Raw genomic sequence first — 12,150 nt, forward strand, 5'->3', positions numbered from 1 at the left:
CCACTGTCCACCGTGAAATCTGCAAAACCCAAGAAAACCAAACCCTTCCTCCCAACCCTTATTTCCTCTCATCAGGTTGTATGTAAAACCAACAAGCTTCCTAACACTTGAAGGGCAAAAACCCTTTCATCTCATTTCACACCACTAATTCCTTGTTTCACAAGCAATTCGTGACATAAATTGTTGGTCTCCACGACAATGGGAAATCACCAAACCCAATCGTTATGGCGGATGCGCCTATGCTCTGCCTTACGCACGACTTTGGCATGCATCATAGTCGGCTGCACCACCCTCTATGGACCTCCACAACTTCAAAAGTACTTAACCTACTCGTCATTTTCATATACCACAATCGTAATAGTCCCGGACGCAATGGTTGGGGACATCATGAGAAGCTATTGGCATGTGATCTTTGCCACGGCACAGGTTCTCTGTGCTGACCCTTTGGTTGGTGGAGCCTAAAAACTTTTCGGTAGGGGTAGCGGCAGCGACAGTAGCATTGAGTGATTTTGTGGTGGCGTTGCTGGAGTCCACGCACTTGATGTCTAAGAGAATTGCATTTAGGTAGTTTGTGAATGTTTATGTTGCCACTGTGATTCACGGTGCTCAAACTGGAGTTGTCATGCACCCACTTGGTGTTGCATCCAGCATTGCCCTTGGAGCTCTAGCTTCTATTGTGGCCGTCTTCTTTCCTTATCTTCAGCACTGCCCATGATCTGAATCCTCAGAAGGCTATTACCATCGCCGCCACTACCCATGGAGCTACCCAATGCATGCAGAGGCTCACAGAGACTCATCACTTTAGCCCAGAAGCTTCGCCTCTACAAGTCGCCGCCTCTTCCCTACAATGACGACATTGAGGAGAAGAGAATCGAAGAAACCACCGGCAAGGTCGTGTCCCAGGTGGGTTTTGCTGAATCTGACACCCCTGTTGCAAGGGACCCAGAAAAGTTCAGACTCAAAAGAGCCGCCGTCTTAATCTATTTCTTTGAAGAAGATGCCGACAATCTGCAAGTCATTCTCGTGTCAATGATTGTTAAGGGCCTGCCGGACGAGGTATCCCCACTGCTCCTCTCACCCAGGCCCAGCCCGGTCTCTCTGGCCCGGTTCGCAACGCAGGTGGACCCGCTTCAGGTACGATTCAGCCTCAGATCTCTCGCCCGCCAGGTCTGAACTCTCCAAACACCTCCGTCAGCTCTGCCGCGGGCGACACCGCGCCTACTGTCTGCAACATTCTGTAGCTTTCGCCGTTGTCAATCCTGGCCCAGATTGGAATAAATCCCCATAGCAGTATCCCACTCATTAGATCTTAGTTTTCATTTTTTTTCTCATCTAGGTCCTCCTCAAATGGAAAGTCGCCTTGTGGTTCTGATTGGTTCATGAAGGATCTCTACATTCAATTCGATTCATCGTCGTTTTGCCCAAGACCTGCTACATTCAGTTCGATTACTTGGTCTACTACAAAAAGACCATAACGGGCAAGCTCACATACGGGGCGATCATCGACTTGAAGGAGATTCAGGTCCAGAGGTTCTTGTTCTGGTTCAACGCCGACATGATTAGGATCGATTTACCGCCGTCTGATAGCATTTACTTCACTGCTGGGATCATCACTGATAGCATTTACCGCCATCTGATAGCATTCACTTCTGATAACATTTACTTCACTGTTACAATCAATCCCAAGTTGTTTTTCAGATGGACCCATATCATGGAGCTGAGGTTCAATGTCGTGGTGGACAGAGAAAGCTGATGAAAGAAGATAAGAATTTTTTATCTGACGAATTAATGTGTCAACCACCAACTCAAAAAGAAAGAGAAACCATCATAAAAAAACAGGCAAAAGCAATCATCCACTAGCAGTGGCACAGGCACCACCAACGGGTCCTCCATGAACTTCAACCATGCACTCACTTGTTATATATATATATATATATATATATATATATATATATATATATATATATATATATATATATATATATATATATATATTATCTCTACTGCAATTATCTGCTGCAACTATGCAAAGCTTGCATGTGCCCATATCCGAACAACATTCTTGCTCTCCTGCTTTAAGGAGCATCTTCTTTACAGGGTGGTAGCCATGTGAAATCACTTTCTTAAGGCCCAGAGGATATGTCTACTTGAGCAAAGAAACGCAGTGGGAAATAGAAACAAAAGCAAAAGCAAAGCAGAAAAGAAAGGAGAAAGCAAAAAAAGAAAGCAAAAGCAAGGAATAAACACCCCACCAGAATGATGTGATTTGTTTTTCTTGTTTTTGTAGAATGTGATTTATTTTTTTATCTTTCGGAGACATCTGTATAAACCCCATCAGAGGGTAATAATAATATTAAAAAAAAAAGCAAAGCCCAAAATAAATGGGCTGGAATGTTGTGTAGCGAACGAAGGCCCATAAGCCCAAAATAGCTCCAACCAGACGATCAAAACTACGCCCAATAATCCACAATTATTCGACAACCTGCCCCTATTACCACCAACCAGGTGATCAAAAGTACGCCCAGTACTCCACAATTATTCGGTAACCTGCCGCTATTACCACCAACCAGGTGATCAAAAGTACGCCCAGTACTCCAAAACTATTCGGCAACCTGCCGCTATTACCACCAATCAGGTGATCAAAAGTACGTCCAGTACTCCTAAATTATACATGAGCATTACTCATATCAATCATACATAAACATTCATGAGCATCACTCATGTCAACATCTATAAGCATCGCTCATGTCAATCAACATAAACATTCATGAGCATCACTCATGTCAATCAGCTTCAAAAGCTTCATTTACAGAGCTCTAGCTTTAAAAGCTTCAATCACAGAGCTCTAGCTTCAAAAGCTTCATTTACAGAGCTCCAGCTTCAAAAGCTTCATTTATAAAAGCTCTAGCTTCAAAAGCTTCATTTACAGAGCTCTAGCTTCAAAAATTTCATTTACAAAAGTTCTAGCTTCAAAAACTTCATTTACAGAGCTCCAGCTTCAAAAGCTTCACTTGCAAAGTTTCACCTACAAAGCTTCAGTGCGGGGCATACAAATACTGCCTCCGAACAACCGCTACTTTGGCCCATACATGGATTCAATTTGAAGTCTCCAGCCAACAGACTCTATTGACTAAAGACTTGGGGGACTACATTATGTACCATATATTGGGCCTCAACTGGGCCTCATGAAAAATACTTGGAGGACTCTAGCCCATTATTTATGTATTGAGGAGTGAGCCCTTATTTTATAAAAGGGACTCCCTCACCATCATTAGAGAGCATCAACTCTATCCCATTATTCATGCATTGAGGAGCGAGCCCTTATTTTATAAAAATGACTCCCTCACCATCATTAGAGAGCATCAACTCTAGCCCATTATTCATGTATTGAGGAGCGAGCCTTTATTTTATAAAAGGGACTCCCTCACCATCATTAAAGAGCATCGCCGTCTACTGAGCAACCGCATCGCCACGAGCATTGACTCTAGCCCATCATTTATGTATTGAAGAGCGAGCCCTTATTCTATAAAAGGGACTCCCTCACCTCCAACGCCACAACCCGAGCCAACCAAGGCAACATAAGCCACAAGCAGATCAGCCTCACAACATGCGCTACTTCTGGATGAGCATCATTTCGGATTGGGCACCACCTCATATCGAGTATCAGTCCTAGATGACATCTAGTTACTTCGGCCCACACATGGACTAAATTTCAAGTCTCCAGCCAAAAGACTCTATTGACTGAAGACTTGGGGGACTACTGTTTATACCATACTTAGGGCCTCCGTATTTAGACCTCGTATAAATACTCAGGGAACTCAAATGTAATTATGTAATAAAGGAAGAGGCAAATATGTAATAAGTGAGGAGCCATTATTCTATAAAAGGACTCATCACCCTCACAATTAGAGGAGGCCATTTCTTAGGCTATGAGAAGAGTTCTCTCACCCTCAGAAGCTCTCTCCCTCACTCCCCTCACCTCCCAGAGAAATACAATAATCAGTGTGGACATAGCCCAAATCTTGGGATGAACCACGATACATCTTGTGTTATTTACATTTCTTGCAGATTCACGGTCGAATTTACGTTGTTCCAAGACCTCCGGTTTTGTACATCAACAACTACCATCTAGTAATACTTTCATCGTTATAAGTAAGACGTCTTAGATTCTAATTTCTTAAATGATTAGTTTGACACCAATTTATTCTCTCACCTTGTAATATATATACAGTTGTATGTGTGTATCATTGAGTCCTTGACATGAGAATTGACTGATTCCTAATCACTTAACAAACATTCTGTATTTATCAACTGCACCACGGATTAAACGTACTAACCACCCAATTAGGTTGTGACAAATAAGCAATCACTCAATTCAGGTGCCCAAAGATTTTTACCAGGTGCTTGTTGTCCCTCCCAAGCATCTCAAAAATTGTCACCATCGTTGTCTAGCTTTATATAAATGACCACACTGCATGCATTATTGGAGTGAGAGTGCTAATATTGCATGGATTAAAGTCAGAATAAAGACAGAGAGACTGTTGTTTTTATTAGGTTATCCCAATTTATGTGATGTTGGACTGTGTCAAAGATCTCACTGCCCTTGTTGCCAAGTTAAACATATCTCATAAGTAAAATATACAATTTTATCGGATGCCCCCGAAGGCACGAGGAAAAAGATGCAATGGGGTAAGCTTTAGCTTGAGGCTAAATGTGTTGTACAAACTTTGAACATTTATTTTGATTCTACGATAATTCAATGAATTCTACATACTTGAATTTTTAGCTGTTAAATCTTAATTATAAGACTGTTGACTGAAAATTTAATGACGAAAAATATTGAAATTCTCTATTTAGTCAATCTAGTATTGAACTAGACAACAAAAGGAAAATAAAATATGACAAATTTAAGTCTCATCATTGTCAGTAGTTCATTGGTGTTAATCTTAGATGTATAGTTTGTCCAATCAAATGACTAAAGAGAAATTTATGGAGCATTTTCCTACTATATATGTCGCAATGCATACTGAAAAAATAACCTGGCTAAAAATTATGTGTGTTTGAGGTTAATGTCTATTTTTTTAATTTCGTCGAAAGAAATTTGATGCCTCGTTTTATTTGTAAACACATCTTATTTTCACCTACATTACAGAAATAACGTCATAAATTTGTTTGACCAAATCATGACTTTGGTTCCTGTAATTTCAGTTCTTACTATTATAGGGACAATTGAGTTGTTTGTGCTAGGACTACGATTTTTAACCGACACATTGAGATACCGATCGAACCAACCGATTTTTCAACCGAAAATGCCAAAGTTTTGGCAGTCAAAACTTTTCAGTAGGTTTTCGTACCGAACTGCATGTGTCAGTGGTTAGGAGCAATTTCAGAACCTTAAACTTGAATTGTCAGTAATATCTAACCGATATAATTTTTTTCCTTATTCTTGTGGCCTCTCTTTGGTTCATCTTAGTCTCTCTCCTCCTCACGTTCGTCTCAGATCCCGTCATCGTTGCCCTCATCCTCCCTAAAGCCAATCCCACCCCACCTCCACTATTCGCCCCCATCAAAACCCATGTCGTCTCCCAAACTAACCACATATCCTACCACCACCAACTCAAATCTCCATGGCTGTTAAGCTCATCGGCTTACAACCTTAATCAACCAACAAAATTGGTTAGTCGATAGTCGGTAAATCGATTTTGACAATGTTGATGTTCGGTATCCATTTAGCTATTCTGATGACGCACAATTCAGTTGTCGATATGCATGGTATTCGGTCTTGATACCAACCCTAGTTTACTCATGTAAAATTGACTTTATTATTGCATTTGTTGCTCATTGATAAGTATGTAAAAAATTAACTAAATTAAGTCATTGTTATTGAATTGCAACACGGTTAAATCACAAAAGAAGGAAGCTACAAACATCCAACCAAATTAAAGAGACCAAGATCATAATTTAGTAAGGAAAAAAAAATTGTCAACAAATATATCTCTCATGGATGAATTATTCCCGAAAATAAGTCCCACAATGCATGGTGATCCATTCAATTATATTTTCCTAAAAAAGCAGGGGAACATGGACCACCAAGACAAAGCCACATGGTGCAGGACTTGTGGCGACAGGACCTTACGCCCAAATTTCAAAGTGGATGGAAGGAAGCTCTTATATAATTTTGGGTTGGAATTCAATCATGTTAGGGCCATGCTTCAGTAAGTCATGAGGGACAGGGACCATTAATATAGTTTTTTTTTTCTCTTTCAAATAATGATATATTACATAAGGAGGGGGACATGGGCTAAGTCATATAATTTGGTATCAAACTTATCATTTACAAGGTTTAAATTTAAGATCTTATATTTATAAATATAAATAAATACTACTGAACCGTAATATTAAGTAACTTGCAAGATAAATATTGATTGGGAAGCAGAGGAAATGAAAATAAAAAGAAGCCCATTTGTCCTGTTTATGCGGATTGCCCTTTGGCGCATGATCATTTAACAATATCGATAAATCTAGAGAGGAGCTTGGCTTTTTTAAATTGAGGAGGATTTCTTCTCAATTTACTTCGTATTCAATTAGTAAACCTTTGTATTTATAATTGATAGTGTTTACATCATAAATCACATTATAAATAGCATCTTTACAAAAAACAAAAACAAAACTAATTAAAATTAAAGTCGTTTAATCAATCAACGACAACAATAAATAGACGGTTCATAATATTTTTATTGAACCGGTCTATTTGTATTTGTGTAGTTTGATAAGTAAACGATTTCATATTATATTAATTTTTATAAAAATAATCTTTCTAGAACAATTCATAATATTAACAGTTTTGATCATAAACTAAAAAAATTTGTAAATCGATCACGAAGTAAATTAAAGATGAACTCTTCCTCACCTATGGAGGAACAAGATAATTCCAAAGCATGGAGGTCCCATTCATAAACTAGTTATGTGGGGGCCTATGCAATGTCCTAATTAAGGACATTGAAATGGAACAACCGAAACTGTTTTGGGGTCACCGTCCCCCTATTACTACAAGGTATGAGCTGTATAAGCACATGTTAGCCTAAATATATGACTCTGTGTTTCTGACATTGTGTGTGTGCTGAATTATTGTGTCTACATAATATGGCCATGTTGTGTTTGTGAGAAGGAACAAACTAGTTACATTGTCAGAGGTATGTATGCTTTGTTTTAGTTGTTCTTGTATTTGTGAAGGGCTTCTAATCGTACAGGCATGTAGGTTACATACAATTGCGGATCCAGGAAATAATGTTAGAGAGATTAGTAAGAATAGCATGCGTTGTTGGAGATATGTCAACAATTTATGATGAATTTGTATATGCTAATAGATAATAAAATGCAAAAAATGTATGAACAATGAAATAATATTTAACAGAAATATTGAAGATCGAGACTTGCGTACCGCAATGTCCTTGAAACAGAAATTTCTCCCCTACTCAGTGTTTATAGTTCTACAAACGTCTGCTTCACCAGGATTCAACGATCAAGTCAGAATTCCAGCACCGGAAAACTTGACTTCTGGCGAATTTCTGTGTGGTTCTCACAAAAAGGATATTTGTGATTGTAGAAGAAGAATGTTGATTTTCTGTGTTCTAAATGCCATGTAGATAGATGTATATATAATATGATTATGTCTGTTCGCAACAGGTATGAGGAAGGGATGCATCTGTTCGGAGACATCTTGTCAGAGGGGTTTTTTCTTTCTGCGTTCTTTCACACTTCAGACTTCATTTGAAATGATGAGTCTATTGATAAAATAATAATTAATTAATTAAATTTGAAATTAATTAAAAATAATTAATCAAATTTGAAAATAATTAATTAAAGTATTTAATTATTAAAGCTCGAGCTCAAGAGCCCCAAGGTCCAAGACCTATCTTTTGATAATTAATTATATATTAATTATCAATTAATTAGCACACTCCAAAGCCCAACCTCAAGGGTGAGCTCAATTTTATTCTCCAAGATCCATCAGTCCAATCACTTTCTATAAAGGACAAAGCCTTATAAAGTGAGGGGACCTTGTGGTGGTGAGCAATGTGAAATAATGAAATTCTACTCAAAATTTCCAACATGCGTTGCGCGCAAATTTTTTTTAACAGAAATAGCATATATATCGACATTTCATCAAGTTTTGGTAGGCCTGAAGTCATTTGGAAAGGCATACTGCACACCTGTTAATGCCTCATTTGCGTGGGTAACTAACATGTTCCAAGGCTGCTCCCATATGAATGCTTAACAAAGAAACACACTTATCTTGAACACACTAACATTGTTTGAGATCATTGCTTCTCATTAATATGTTTGTCTAAGAATGATGATGCTTTGTTATTCTCTGAGATCACCATTTCATTTACTTTGCATTTTTTGATAATTTTTTACTTGGTTCTTTTTTTCTACCTACAATTGTAATCACAACTAACAAACAAGTCAGAAGTAAATAATATTAGGACTAGACTGTAAAGGGGCAACACCTCTCTAATGCATTTTATCAAGCAATTGAATGGCATATATGAAGGGCAACTCCAACCTTTAAAGGGGCAACACACAAGTCATCCATGAACATTCACCAAAGTTTGGAAAGTCACCACTCAAGTTATCCCTGGACATTCACTGAGTTCAGTGGTTCAGCTGACCCCCCCTGCCCCTCAATGCATCCGCCCCTGGTTACATAGTAGGGTCAATGACATGCATCACCAAAACACTTCGTAAATTTTAAGGTGGATCTTCTATCCTATATCCAGTTGAATGCCTTAAGAGACTAAATACTCAAACTTTAAATAGGCTAGGCTACGAATGTTGGAAATATGCCCTGAAAGTCAATCTTTGGAAGAAACCTTTCAGGACAAATGAATCGATGTATGGATGACTCTTATACATCAAATGGCAAAGACACGAATTAAGACTATCTCAATAAACGATATATGTCCTAAATAGTGTATCCATGGACAATTGATCGATTGAAGAAGTAATCTAATGATGTTAGACTACAAAGACCTTCTTCACATAACCATTATGTCCAAAAGGTTCCTAGTCATTGGATTGTCGGAGGGAAACTGACAATGCTTATACCGGTACATACTGTGTCCGCTTCAAATGGAAGGATGGAAAGTCTCATCCCATTCGTGTTGTGACATTAAGACAAGTATGTAGGTGCTCATTAAGAGAATGAGTTCACTGAACACAATCGAACGAGAGTACTTGCATGGAGGTCTACTCACATGTCAAGCAAGTAACTCTAATGGTTGGAATAATGTAAGTAATCCTTTGACATGAGGAATCGTCGTTGTCTTGTGGCTAAGTACTTAATCTTTGATTATGTCAAAGTCACCCCATTCGCGGATGTCCACGGCATAATTGGGGTTAAGCCACTTAGTCATGAAGGCAAGTGAATGCGCATCAAGGAATCTCTAATCCTCGATTAGAGAGGAAGAATACTCTAAGATATGATTTGGGAATCTTCGGCCGAAGTATCGAGCGTAATAAAGGAAAGCGTTCCTATACGACTCAATTGAATCATATAAGAAGGAATAATCACATTAGGGGTTTGACATAATATATCCATACTCTAGTAATGTGATTGAGAGTATTGTTTTAGAGAAGGATCGAATTACATTGTAATTCCAACTGAATAGGTTCTCCGAACAACTTCTACATTAGCTTGGGTAGTTATGACATATGGTTAGATGTCACTCATAGCTTGTGAGTTCTTCTAGATTATTAAATGTAGTCATCAAAGAAGAAAGGTGAATTAAAATGAAGTTTTAATTCACTAAGTGATTGAATTAAATATAATCAATTGGATTGATGCCAATCACCTCACTGCCTTGCTAATTAGAACCTAAAATGATTGTACATCGATACGCTCTTGTAGTGAGTAATTACTGGATGAAGGAAATAATTAATTGGATTAATTAAGTGTTGTGATTAATTTAGAAAGTCTAAAGAAATCATAAAAGCAATAAAAGATCGTTTTGGGCTTAAAGAAACGTTCAGGTTTAATTGGGCCCATTGGGCCTAAACCCATTGGGCTTTTATTCAAGTATAGGATGACTTGAAATAATAAAAGCCCAAAGCCCAAACAAAACACTAAAGAGCCGGCCACTTAAAGGGTTTGGGAGAGATATTTAGTCAAGTTGTTGGCTAGGTTTCTTTTGTCTATATAAGGAACTTTATAGCACAAAGTTCATTACGGTTTTTGTGTGTGTTTAAAACAACAAAGAGGCAAAAGAAATATCTCTCTAAACACTACAAAGGCCGGCCACCTTGGGGGTGTTTTTACTAACACATTTTTCACCATTTTGGTTATTCCTCCATCCATCTCACTACACTAGTGGGTGTGGATCTTTAGAGGTTTTCTACTTTGGAAACTTGGAGAAAACCTAGGAGCACTCTTACTAACAAAGTGGAGGAGGCAAGGAGGGAGGCTAGGCTCAAGGACTTCAAGGAGCAAAGGGCTTGGAGATGGTCCATCCTTGGTCTAAAATCAAGATCAAGAGGTATAGATCTAATCCTTGACTTTGTTCTTAAGTTAAATGTTTTAGATGCATTATATATAAACCTATGAACCTTGAAGGGGATTTGCATGACTATAGCTTTGATATTATTTGATAAATTGCTTCCGTTGCTCATGTATATAAATTTTGAATTGTATATGCATGCTAGTCATTAAGAAATCCCATGTGTTAATCTCATAATTTTCCCTTCAACGAACCCCTTTGATTTCAAGTGAAAAATAACTGACTCCACTAATCTCTATCATCAAGTGATTTGAGTTAGTTAATCTAAAAAACTATTCTATATAATATATAATCTATAATATATAAATGAGTATGAGTAAAGTTTAAGTTTTGAAAATAGAAAACTAGTAGCATGAGTTCTAAGGTTGCCCAATCTAGAAAGGGAACTCCAGTTAGAAGACCACAAATCATAAAGAGAAAAGCCACAAAATCAACTCATTTTAGCAAAATCAAATTAAAGCGCATTTTTTACCATAATAGGTAAATTACGATCCAAAATATGCGTATCCTGAATTTATTAATCAATTATGAATAAAAAAACTGTAACAACCCGTCCCTAATCTTACGATTTTATTAATTTTAAAAAAAGTGAATTGACGAAAATGCCGCTGAAGGTGAGATTGTTGACTTTCGTTGACTGTCTTTTCGTGATGCGTACAAGCTACTATTTTACCGTTATCGAAGCACTCGACAGTACAAACGCGTAAGCACAAACGGAATCGAATTCAGAGTTACAACGAAGATTTTACGGAACTACGAATCCAATAAATACTTTTGTGAAAAATTACTATCTTATATTTTATATATTTTTTGAAATTATTATATTATTATTTTAATATTTTCTTATTGGATAATATTTTAATAATTTATTTTGGCCGTGGGACCCACATAGCAGAAACTCTCCACTCTCTTCTTGCCATGTGGCACTCTCTCTTCCATATTTGGACTCTTTCACTCTCCCGGCTCTCTCTCACTCTAGCCCTCTCTTGTTCTCTCCTTTTCTTCCCTTTGCAAACCCGACGCCAAGAGCACCATCGTCATTCTCCGATGAACCCTGTCGACACCCGAACACCTCGAACGGCACCACCTCGTCCCTCTCCACCATTTTAAAACCAGGAAAAGAGCGAAGCTCCAATCTAGAACTACGCCAAGAAACCCGAGCCCAATATTCTGGGTTGAATTTTTTTCATCAACAGTGAGTCTCAAAAATAACCTAAAACCTAGTGGATCATGTTTTGGTTTGTATTTCTAGCTTTTTCTAAGGTTTTTGGTAGAAATTTTAGTGCAGAAACGACGCGGGGGAAAACTCCCCAGATTTTCTGGTGAACCCGAGAATGTTGCAAGCTTTTCCGGCCACGGCAGAACCTAATGATGTTATAATTCCATTCCTCACCTCTTAAGCTTCATTTTGGTAGGTAGAATGTGAGAAACGATTGAGATTTGAAGCTAAACGGAGCCGGGGAAGTTTCCCGACAAAAAATCCGACCTTCTTCTTCATTGGGTCTGGTGTTAGTACTCGCCCGGGTTAAGGCTACTCTTTCAAATGTATGTTCACTTCGCATCGTGCACTCACTTTGGATTCATTGTCGGT

Source organism: Malus domestica, chromosome 11, assembly GCF_042453785.1.
Source record: "Malus domestica chromosome 11, GDT2T_hap1".
Lineage (NCBI taxonomy): Eukaryota > Viridiplantae > Streptophyta > Magnoliopsida > Rosales > Rosaceae > Malus > Malus domestica.